The sequence below is a fragment of the Marmota flaviventris genome, chromosome 9 (assembly GCF_047511675.1).
Source record: "Marmota flaviventris isolate mMarFla1 chromosome 9, mMarFla1.hap1, whole genome shotgun sequence".
NCBI classification, from domain to species: Eukaryota; Metazoa; Chordata; class Mammalia; order Rodentia; family Sciuridae; genus Marmota; species Marmota flaviventris.
The window spans coordinates 127550169-127559274 of record NC_092506.1 but is presented as its reverse complement, the minus strand read 5'-3'; positions in this window follow the sequence as shown (position 1 = coordinate 127559274).

Genomic DNA, 9106 nt, shown 5'->3' with positions numbered 1-9106 from the left:
GCACTATACTCATCAAATTTTTATCAATACTAATTTACTAATATAAAAAATAATCTGTTTCACAGTGGATCAATGCTCCCAGGCAGGGTGATGAGCTCCTTATGGCTCCCTGAGCTCTTCAGCATGGGTGTCAATAAAACTGACTGCTGCTCTCAAGCTATTGACAATTACTAAAAATGACTTTGATGCAATTTCATGCCTATCAAAATGAAGAGCATATGCTCAGGGTTATGAAGAGCTACAGTGCAGCCAGCACCAACAGCCTGGAATCCAGAATAGGGAGCACTCTGCTCTGACCGTTACTGGTTTCCTTGGTCTCTGCTTCTTTCTCGAGAACACTGCAGGCTCCTGGGTGGAGGCCTATGCTCCCTCGAGGCCTTAATTGGAGCTATCTGGGGCCTCATGTCTGCTGCAAGAATCTGCCACAGCACATCATTTCAGTGGCTAGTGTGGTGTAGAATATCATAAGCTGAGCACTGCTGCAGGCCTTCGAATGCATGAGCTGGGGCTGATCAATAGAGCCCCGTGTACATGCTGGCTCCTGATGCACCAGGACAACACATGGAGAGTGCTCTCCCAGCCTTTCCCCCACTTTGCAAGGGCATTGATTTTTGAAAGTCTACTTCCTCTCTGGCTGCATGCTAGGACTTCCTGCCTGCTTTAATAGACAGTCCTAGTATGCAGAGTTGAAAAGCTGCTGAGCATGAATACCCAATAGCTGAATGGTTTATTAATAATCACAGCTAACACCCAAATGCATCCCCCTTGTCTGTATGCACAGAATAATGGTGCTGAGGAAACACACACAGGCAGTCTAAAACAATGTGACTAAGGACTCAAACCCCTTCAAGATGAACTACAGGGCATGTCCTTCTTAACTGGCTTTGTATACACCTGTGAAGTAGGACTGAAAGCCACTTTCTCTGCCTGAGAGGCTTGCTCCCAGGGCAAAGGGAATGCTGTGCACCAGGAGCATTCATTTCTGGAGGAAATACTCCTGCCTTGGCCAAGACTGCCATGTGTCCCAGCCAGCCATGGCCCTCTCTCCATTCTTAGTAGCACCTGGAAGGAACTGCCCAAACCCTTTTAGAATTTTTTTCCAGTTGCAGCAAAATATCCTTTTCTCTGCCATGATTCTTTCAAGAAATATAAATAATGGTTTAGAGAAAATCCCAACAGTTTCCCACCCATGGAATCTAAAACTGGGAGGCAAAAAAAAAAAAAAAAAAAAAAAAAAACTAAGCAAGATTTGTTGGGTGTGTGGGAGACTCCCACCTGAAGTTAAGTTTCCAAACTGCATAGAACATAGCACAATCCCTTATCCCTCCCCCTCCTCTCCAAAGGGCACCAAATGTATATGTTTTCTTGACCAGTCTCCATGGGACAGAGTGTCTGCTCACCTTTCCTGTGTCACCCTGTCAATTAGCACCTGCCACATTGCCTACATAACCCTTCTTAAGCTGAATCTTGCAAGCTCACACTCTATGCCCTCTTTCTCTCCTCTCTATCTGCCCTCTTCCTCTCCTCTGCCTGCCCCCTTCCTCTCTTCTCTCTGCCCTCTTCCTCTCCTCTGTCTGCCCCCTTCCTCTCCTCTCTCTGCCCCTTCCTCGCCTCTCTCTGCTCTCTTCCTCTCTCTCTCTCTCTCTGTCCTTCTCCTCTCCCTCTCTGCCCACCTCATTTCCCCCCTCTGCTCTCTGCCTCCCCCTTTTTCCCATTTGATCAGCCCCACAATAAAATCTCTTGGTAAAATCTTTTGGTTGAATCTCCATTGGGTGAGTCTCCATTGGGTGAGTCACTTGCCTTTCAAGCTTGGTTTTATGGGTGATACTGAGTGTGACCTCTGCTGAGCTGGAAAATCAGAGGGTTAATTTTCATTTTTCTTCTTCTACTCTGGACCAGTGTCTGTCTTTATTAAAATAAGAGTTTCTTTGCTTTTAATACATTTTTATAAATGAAAGTGATAAAAATCCAAGTGGTTAATTCATAACTGTAGCTCACTCACCTCTGTAAACAAATCACATATCTTACAGCTAGCTGGGTGCAGTGGTGCATGCCTATAAAGACAGTGACTCAGGAGGCTGAGGCAGGAGGATCACAAGTTTGAGATCAGCCTCAGCAACTTAAAAAAGACCCTGTTTTAAAAAGATTTTTAAAAAGTTTGGGAAGGTAACTTGGTGAGCTTGGTGGCAGAATGCCCTGAGCTCAATCCCAGGTACCAAAAAAATAAAAATCTAATTCCAAGTCTCATGGACTGGTTATAGTCATGCAATGAAATAGGTGGGCTAAGAGAGCGGTTGGTCCTGGGCTTATTAGTATAGTGTGTGTGTGTGTGTGTGTGTGTGTGTGTGTGCGTGCATGCTATAACTCAATGATTTCTAAAATATTTAATGGTATGCCACACACAAATTCATAAAGGAAATGATCAAATGTGACAATCATGACATCCTTATTATATGGAACATCAAAGTAAGTGGGAGGTGTGTGGAGTCCACTTGTGCCTGCTGCTGAAGTCTGGGTCTTCCCAGTCTGCCTCAGCTCTGCTGAGTTCCTGGTGTCAGGGCTCTACCTGTGCATTGTGAGTAGGCCCTGCTCATGCATAACCAGCCTGAGTACTGCCCCCAGGACACCCCCACTTATGACCGTGGTGGAGTCTCAGTATGAATTATTCTGGACAGTTGACTGTACAGCTTGGCGATGTGCTGAGCAGCATGCCAAGGACTGTGGTTGTGGACACATGCGCCAGTTGGTGAGGTGTTTGGCTGCAGGACCCGGATGCAATGCCCTTGTTAATTAACAAACTCTATGACACGTTTCAGCTATTGCTGCCCCAAACATGGCTTAAGACAATTTCAGTTGCTTTTAGTCATGGGCCCTGACAACCTGCCTTCAGGAAGGGCTTGGCTGGGTGGTCCCAGCAGCAAACACCCACAGCTATAAGCAACAGAGAAGAAGTGAGCAGAAAATCTGGGTGCTGTGGGACTGCCCATGCCAGCTGTCTTCTTGGGGGGCCTGAGGCCTCTCCACATGGTCTTTCTGCAGGGGATAATTTGGGTTTCTCAGCATGTTGGACAGTGTCATACACACAGGGTTCCAGGGTGGTACTTCTGTGAATGGGGTGAAGCATGCATGGCCTCTTATGACCTTGCCTAGGATGCCTCTCTGATACCTAGCTCCTTGTCCCTTGTATCAATTACAGTGGACAGACCTTTAGAATTCAGGGTCTCAGTGCCAGAAAGCTCCACATGGCCACCCATCTGGTCCATACTCTCCAGTCATTTTTAGAAACAGAGAGGATGCTGTGCTGGTTTCCCTCTATCTGGAGTCTGCATGTCCTTCTTGGCTGGCTCCACAGTCAGGTTCTCTGCTCTTCTGGAGGCTCAATGTCAGAATTGCATGACAAAGATAGGCACGGTCCAGCAGGAGGTCCTCCTGAGAGTCTATGTAACTGACTTCTGCCTACTACCAATTTTTAGTCGTGCAGATTGTTTCTCAATGATCTTCAAGCCCCTGATCTGTGATTCTTTTGTCATCCATGATTATTTCAGCTTATTTTCTCCCTCCCATGTTGTTTAATATTTTGTAATTCTGCTGTTTCAGAATTCACTCAATTCTTTATTTTAATAATTCACTTTTCCATATGCACATACTATTCTTTTTCAATTCTGCTTCTTCGTTTTCATGTAATGATTGTTTCTTTATATGAAGGAAACTGAAAGAAATAAGTTACTTATTCTGTTCATTATTCCTATCTTCTATTTCTATAGACATAGAAACATTTTGACATTCTAAATCTATTTCCAACAACTACATTCATTTTGATCTCAACCTATAGTTTGTTATTTCCATGGGCCCTGCTGTGAAGTTGTTTGTTTCCTTATGCATTTAATGCATGTTTCTATTGTGTGCACTGGTGGCCTGCGATCACATATTCTTTAGACTACTTTAGAAGTACCAGTCAGATAACAGCAGCCCATATGTCCAGGGCCTATTCAAAGGAGCACATTTAAAAATCTGTCATGCATCACTTAATGACAGGGAACCATTCTGAGAGATGTTAGGTGATTTCAACATTGTGTAAACATCATAGAGTGCATTAACACAAACCAAGATTGCCTAGCCCACTACACACCTAAGCCATATGGTATAGCCCATTGCTCCTAGGATACACACCTATACAGCATGTTACTGTACTGAATATGTAGTCAATTTTAATAATTGTTTATTTCAGTTCAAATAGAATCTTTTGAGACCAGCATATTTGGTCATCACCAACCAAAACATCATTATGGGCACATGACTGTACTAACTTCTTCAGGTACTTTGTAAGCTCTTACTAAGTGCTATCAGCAGACCACCACAAAAAGAAATGTATTTCTATTTTTGGTAAGTTTAGCATGTAACATGAGGGGCAAACACACAACCAACCATCTGTCATATGAACCTAAGTCCAAATACTTTTAATAGTATAGATATTAAGCTAATTAGCTAAAGAGCTGGTGCATTTTAATTTATTGGCAAGGTGATTCAGGTGTGCACCTGGTGAAAATTCAAGTTACAAATCAATTTCTTTCTCCAACCTTGGGCAGTTGAAAGCCCAAATTCTCTAGTCACAATCACTGGGTAAAAACATGCAACCCAGTTCAAATAAGGAAAGCCAGATCTTTGGATTTTGCTAGATATTTTAGGAAAGAGAATAATTCACATTTCATTCATACTTCCTGAGCAAATATATACTGAGAACTCACTATCTTCCTGAACCCAATCAAATTCCACCTGATCTTCTTGTGAAATGCAGTGATTCTCTCTTCAGTGTTCTCCACCTGTCACCTACTCAGGACACACAGGTGCACACAGCAGAATCCACAAAAAGTATCCCAATAGCTAATTGCACCTGAACTCAGAACCCAGCTTGAGAGCCATTTCACTATTGTAACATGCTCACTGGGCCTGTGCATTGCTGGAAGGGCCACAGCTTAAGTTGGTAGCCTTCACATGGACACATGTGTCATTGCCTCAGATGCCAAAACTAATGGTCCCAGAAGTTCTCAGGTTTTTATTGTTTTGTTTTTGATGCTTGGACTAACCAATAAGCTAGAGCCTTCTTTTTTATCTTGATTTCTCACCTAGTGAATTTCTGTTGACAGCAGTGATAATTTCACCACTTTGCCCAACAGTTCACTAATCCTAGAAACACTGTATTCAATTTAACTTTACCAAGCACTAAGGCAACCCAAGGAATTATGTGGTAACATAATGAAGGACTTACAGAGTCTGAGTCCTTCAGGCAGCACCTGCTAAGTCTTCTGGCAGGAAATCAAACCTGCAGGACTCCAACCAGAGGTTCCACTGCTTGCTCACACATTAGAGAAATTTTCAGTTGGGTCTTGAATATTCCAAATAATGGGACATTACAAAGAAGACTGAAGCCTCAGCCAAAGTTACAGGAAACACCCAGGGCTATAGAAACAGAGTCCAATGTCCACCAGTCCCAAAACTCACTTGGCATTACAATTCCTTCTCCAGAGAACAAAACCACTAAATCAGATGATGGAACCACAATCAATACAGTTTCTGAAAGCCACATCCTAAAAATATTTAGAAAGTTTCAAAATTTTAAATATCAGACACATTCATAATATTCTTCCAATGAAACACATAAGTGTTATGTTTGTTAGTCAAAAATCAAACTTTATCCAAGTTTCTTTTCATGGGTTAGATATAATTGACTCTGCCTCCATGCACATCTTATATTTGCAAGTATACCATATCCTAAAGTGTATACAGAAAACATTTAATGAATGCTAGAGTCCAGATAAGAGATAGTATACATTTTCCCCCACTTTGTGATTTGTACTCTTGGAAGAAATATTTTATTGCTGGGATATTAAAGAGTATTTAATAAGAATGTAATTTCTAATTTTAATCTAATTAAAATGCTAAGTGTTTTGTGAATTGCACTGCTATAATCATTGATATTCATATATCACTATAGTATACTGATTTAGTTCAAGTTGTGGAATCAGCCCAAGTGATCAACAGATGAATAAATGAATACAATGGACTTTTACTCAGCCATAAAGAAGAATGAAATCATGTCATTTGTTAGTTAATGGATGGAACTGGAGAACACCATTCTAAATAAAATAAGTTGGACTCACACAGTCCAAGAGTAAAATGTTGTCTCTCATATGTGAAGCAAGAGAGGGGGAAAAAGGAGTAAAAAAGGTATCTCATGAAAATAGAGGTGAATCAATAGAGTAGAAGAAAGGGATAGAGAGAAAGAGAGGAGAAAAAAGACATGGGGAAGTCACGCATAATGAAATCTACCAAATTAGTTATGTCCCTCCATGAATAAATCAAAATGCATCTCACTGACATTTACAATTATAATGCACTAACAAAAAATAATAATAGAAGAAAGATCAGTAGACTAGAGTAAGTGGAAGGAAGAGGAAGGGAAGGAATAGAAGGAAAGGTATTGGGGAATGAATGAGACTTATCAAATTATGATATATGCATATATGAATATGGCATAATAAATTTCACTATTATAATTATAATACACTAATACAAATGATAAAAATTTTTGAAAGTCAAATGTTTATGCTTCCATTAATTTTTATTATAATATATTTGTAAGGGTCACTGCCGGTGGGTTCCTTTAGCTGGCCTGGTTTCCTCCGGTGGGGGAGGGGCTGCTGCTGCTACCGCAGGGAAATCCCCAGGAGGGCTTGGATCTGGTCCAATTATCTGTAGTGGTGGAGAGGCTGAGTCAGCAGTGGGAGGGTCACCTAGGACGAGTTGGGGGTTTGGGAGCATGGGTAGAAGATAAGGAGGGGGGGTGGAGTTCAGTAAAGTTAAATCCTGTGACTCAGGGAGAACAGGGGGACAAGGGGGAGGAGCGGAAGATTTGAGTGATAGGATCGTGGGGGAAGGGATTGGAATAGGAGTTGGGACAAGGAAAGGCTTCTCCCATGTGGGAGGAAATTCACAGAGGTCCAGCCAGGTTAAAATATATGGCTGTTGATCTGGATGGCCACACGGCCCTGGCTGAAAGACAATATCTCTGACTTTGCGGATTAGAGGGAGGTGGAAGGACCCTTCTGGGGGCCATTCAACTCAGAGGGTGGGCCATTCTGAAGCGCAGAGTGTCTGCCAGGTCCAGCATTTCACTGAAAAAGAAAGATTCTGGGCCCTTGAACGGACATCAGTCCAATGCTCAAGAGTCAGGCAAAGAGGCGTGGAATGGCTTTGTCCCATAATAAGAGTTACTCAAACAGAGACAGGAACAATACAAACGTGACACAAACACGGACACACAGTAAACGTTTAACACGAGTTCAGAAGCAAAGATTAGAACCTAGTAACTGGCACAACCTGATGGGTTAGACCACAAAGACAGACAGTGAACTCAACCTGAGAAAAAAGTAGCCGGCAAGACCTGACGGGTTGGCAGCAGAGTCACCTGATGAGGGCACATCCGTCCCTCTGCCTTTAGAGGGCACCTCCATCCCTCTCCTGATGAGGGCACATCCGTCCCTCCCCGAGTCCTCCAAGGCGTCCCTTGGGGAACATGGCCTGTGGCTTCAGGACACGTCTGTCCACCACCGCCAGGGGGAGCTCACGCTCTCCGTTGGCAGCCACTCTGCCAACCCAAACCGAAAACCGAAAAACCAAACCTGAACAAAAAGCTCTGAGTGATCGCAAGAAAAAAAGGAAAGAGGCACCTTACTTACCCCCAGAGGGGTCCGTTGGGGTCTCCTTGTCCGGCGCTGCACGATTCCCGGCCAATGCACCAAATGTAAGGTTCCGGCAAACGTCAGAGGAAGAGACCACCAAGAGACCGGCTCATGCAAAAGCAAGTGGGGTTTATTGAGGATCCAATCCAGCACGCTGGGGCTCCATGCACACTCAAGAAGGGAGAGCAGCCCAGAGCCCCGAGCAGGGCTTGAACAGTGTTTAAGTACACATTTTGGGGAGGGCAGGGGGCTTTGCATACATCACAGTCTCCTTTAACAAATCATCATACACCACGGTAAAATCAAACAACAATACTTAGACATGATTTGTACATTCATTGGTGGGAACAGGTTGGGCAGGGGTGATAGGTCAGTTCTAAATCGGGGTACACATTCAAACTGATTGGTTTAGGTCCTGCGATGCCTACGTGCCAGATCGCACAGGGTCCTAGGTTATTAAACAACCAGATGGTCAGGGGGAATATTTACTGAGCAGTTCCGGATATTGTCCTAACAGCTACAGGAATTTCAGGTTTTGGATGTAGCATAGGAACTTAACAATACCTGGTCCTTTACTTTTTAATTCAGGCCTTGCAGCTTAGAAACTTTACAATGCCCTGTCTTTTACACTTTAACTTCAATTTCTTTTACTCTTACACATTGAAAATACCCAGTATTTTAAATCTAATGATACTTTTACCTCTTTTCCAAGCTGGCTCTCTATTCCATTATTGAAGATTAAAGCTTCTAATGGACAAGAAAGGATATATTGTATAAAGGGACAACTGAACTAAGCAGCTTTATGATCACAAAATGACATGTGCAATGCCTACGTCATAGCACCATTTTCAAACAGTTCAAAGCAATTAACAAAAGTGTTTGACTCTTAAGCAAATATAGAAAGTTTGTAAGCTCATCAACAAATGATCCAGGGAAAGTACATTTTTGAGGAAGTGGAAATTTACAGGCATTTTTGAGAGGACATGAGAAGGAGGTGGGTAGATTACATAAAAAGTAATTAATGTCCTAGAGGACACTAACATCATTATCTTTCCTATCTGCAAAAATGCATACATCACTTTAGCAGGTAACATTTCAGTATTTCAATTATAGTCAAATAATAAATGAATAATAGAGCTATGGGAGTATTATCCTAGATGTTAAGAAATAATGGGTACCTGTGAAGCCATATTTACAGTTTGTAGTTAAGTAAATAGGGTCTAATAGAGATTAAGTTAAATAAAATGAAGTCCATCATAGAGAATGGACTCCAGCAAACCAGAGCAGCATTGGGGAGATTGAAATGTTAATGTCCCCAAGGTCCAGAGCCCAATATTAAAGAAATGTTAATGAAACAGCTCCCAGCC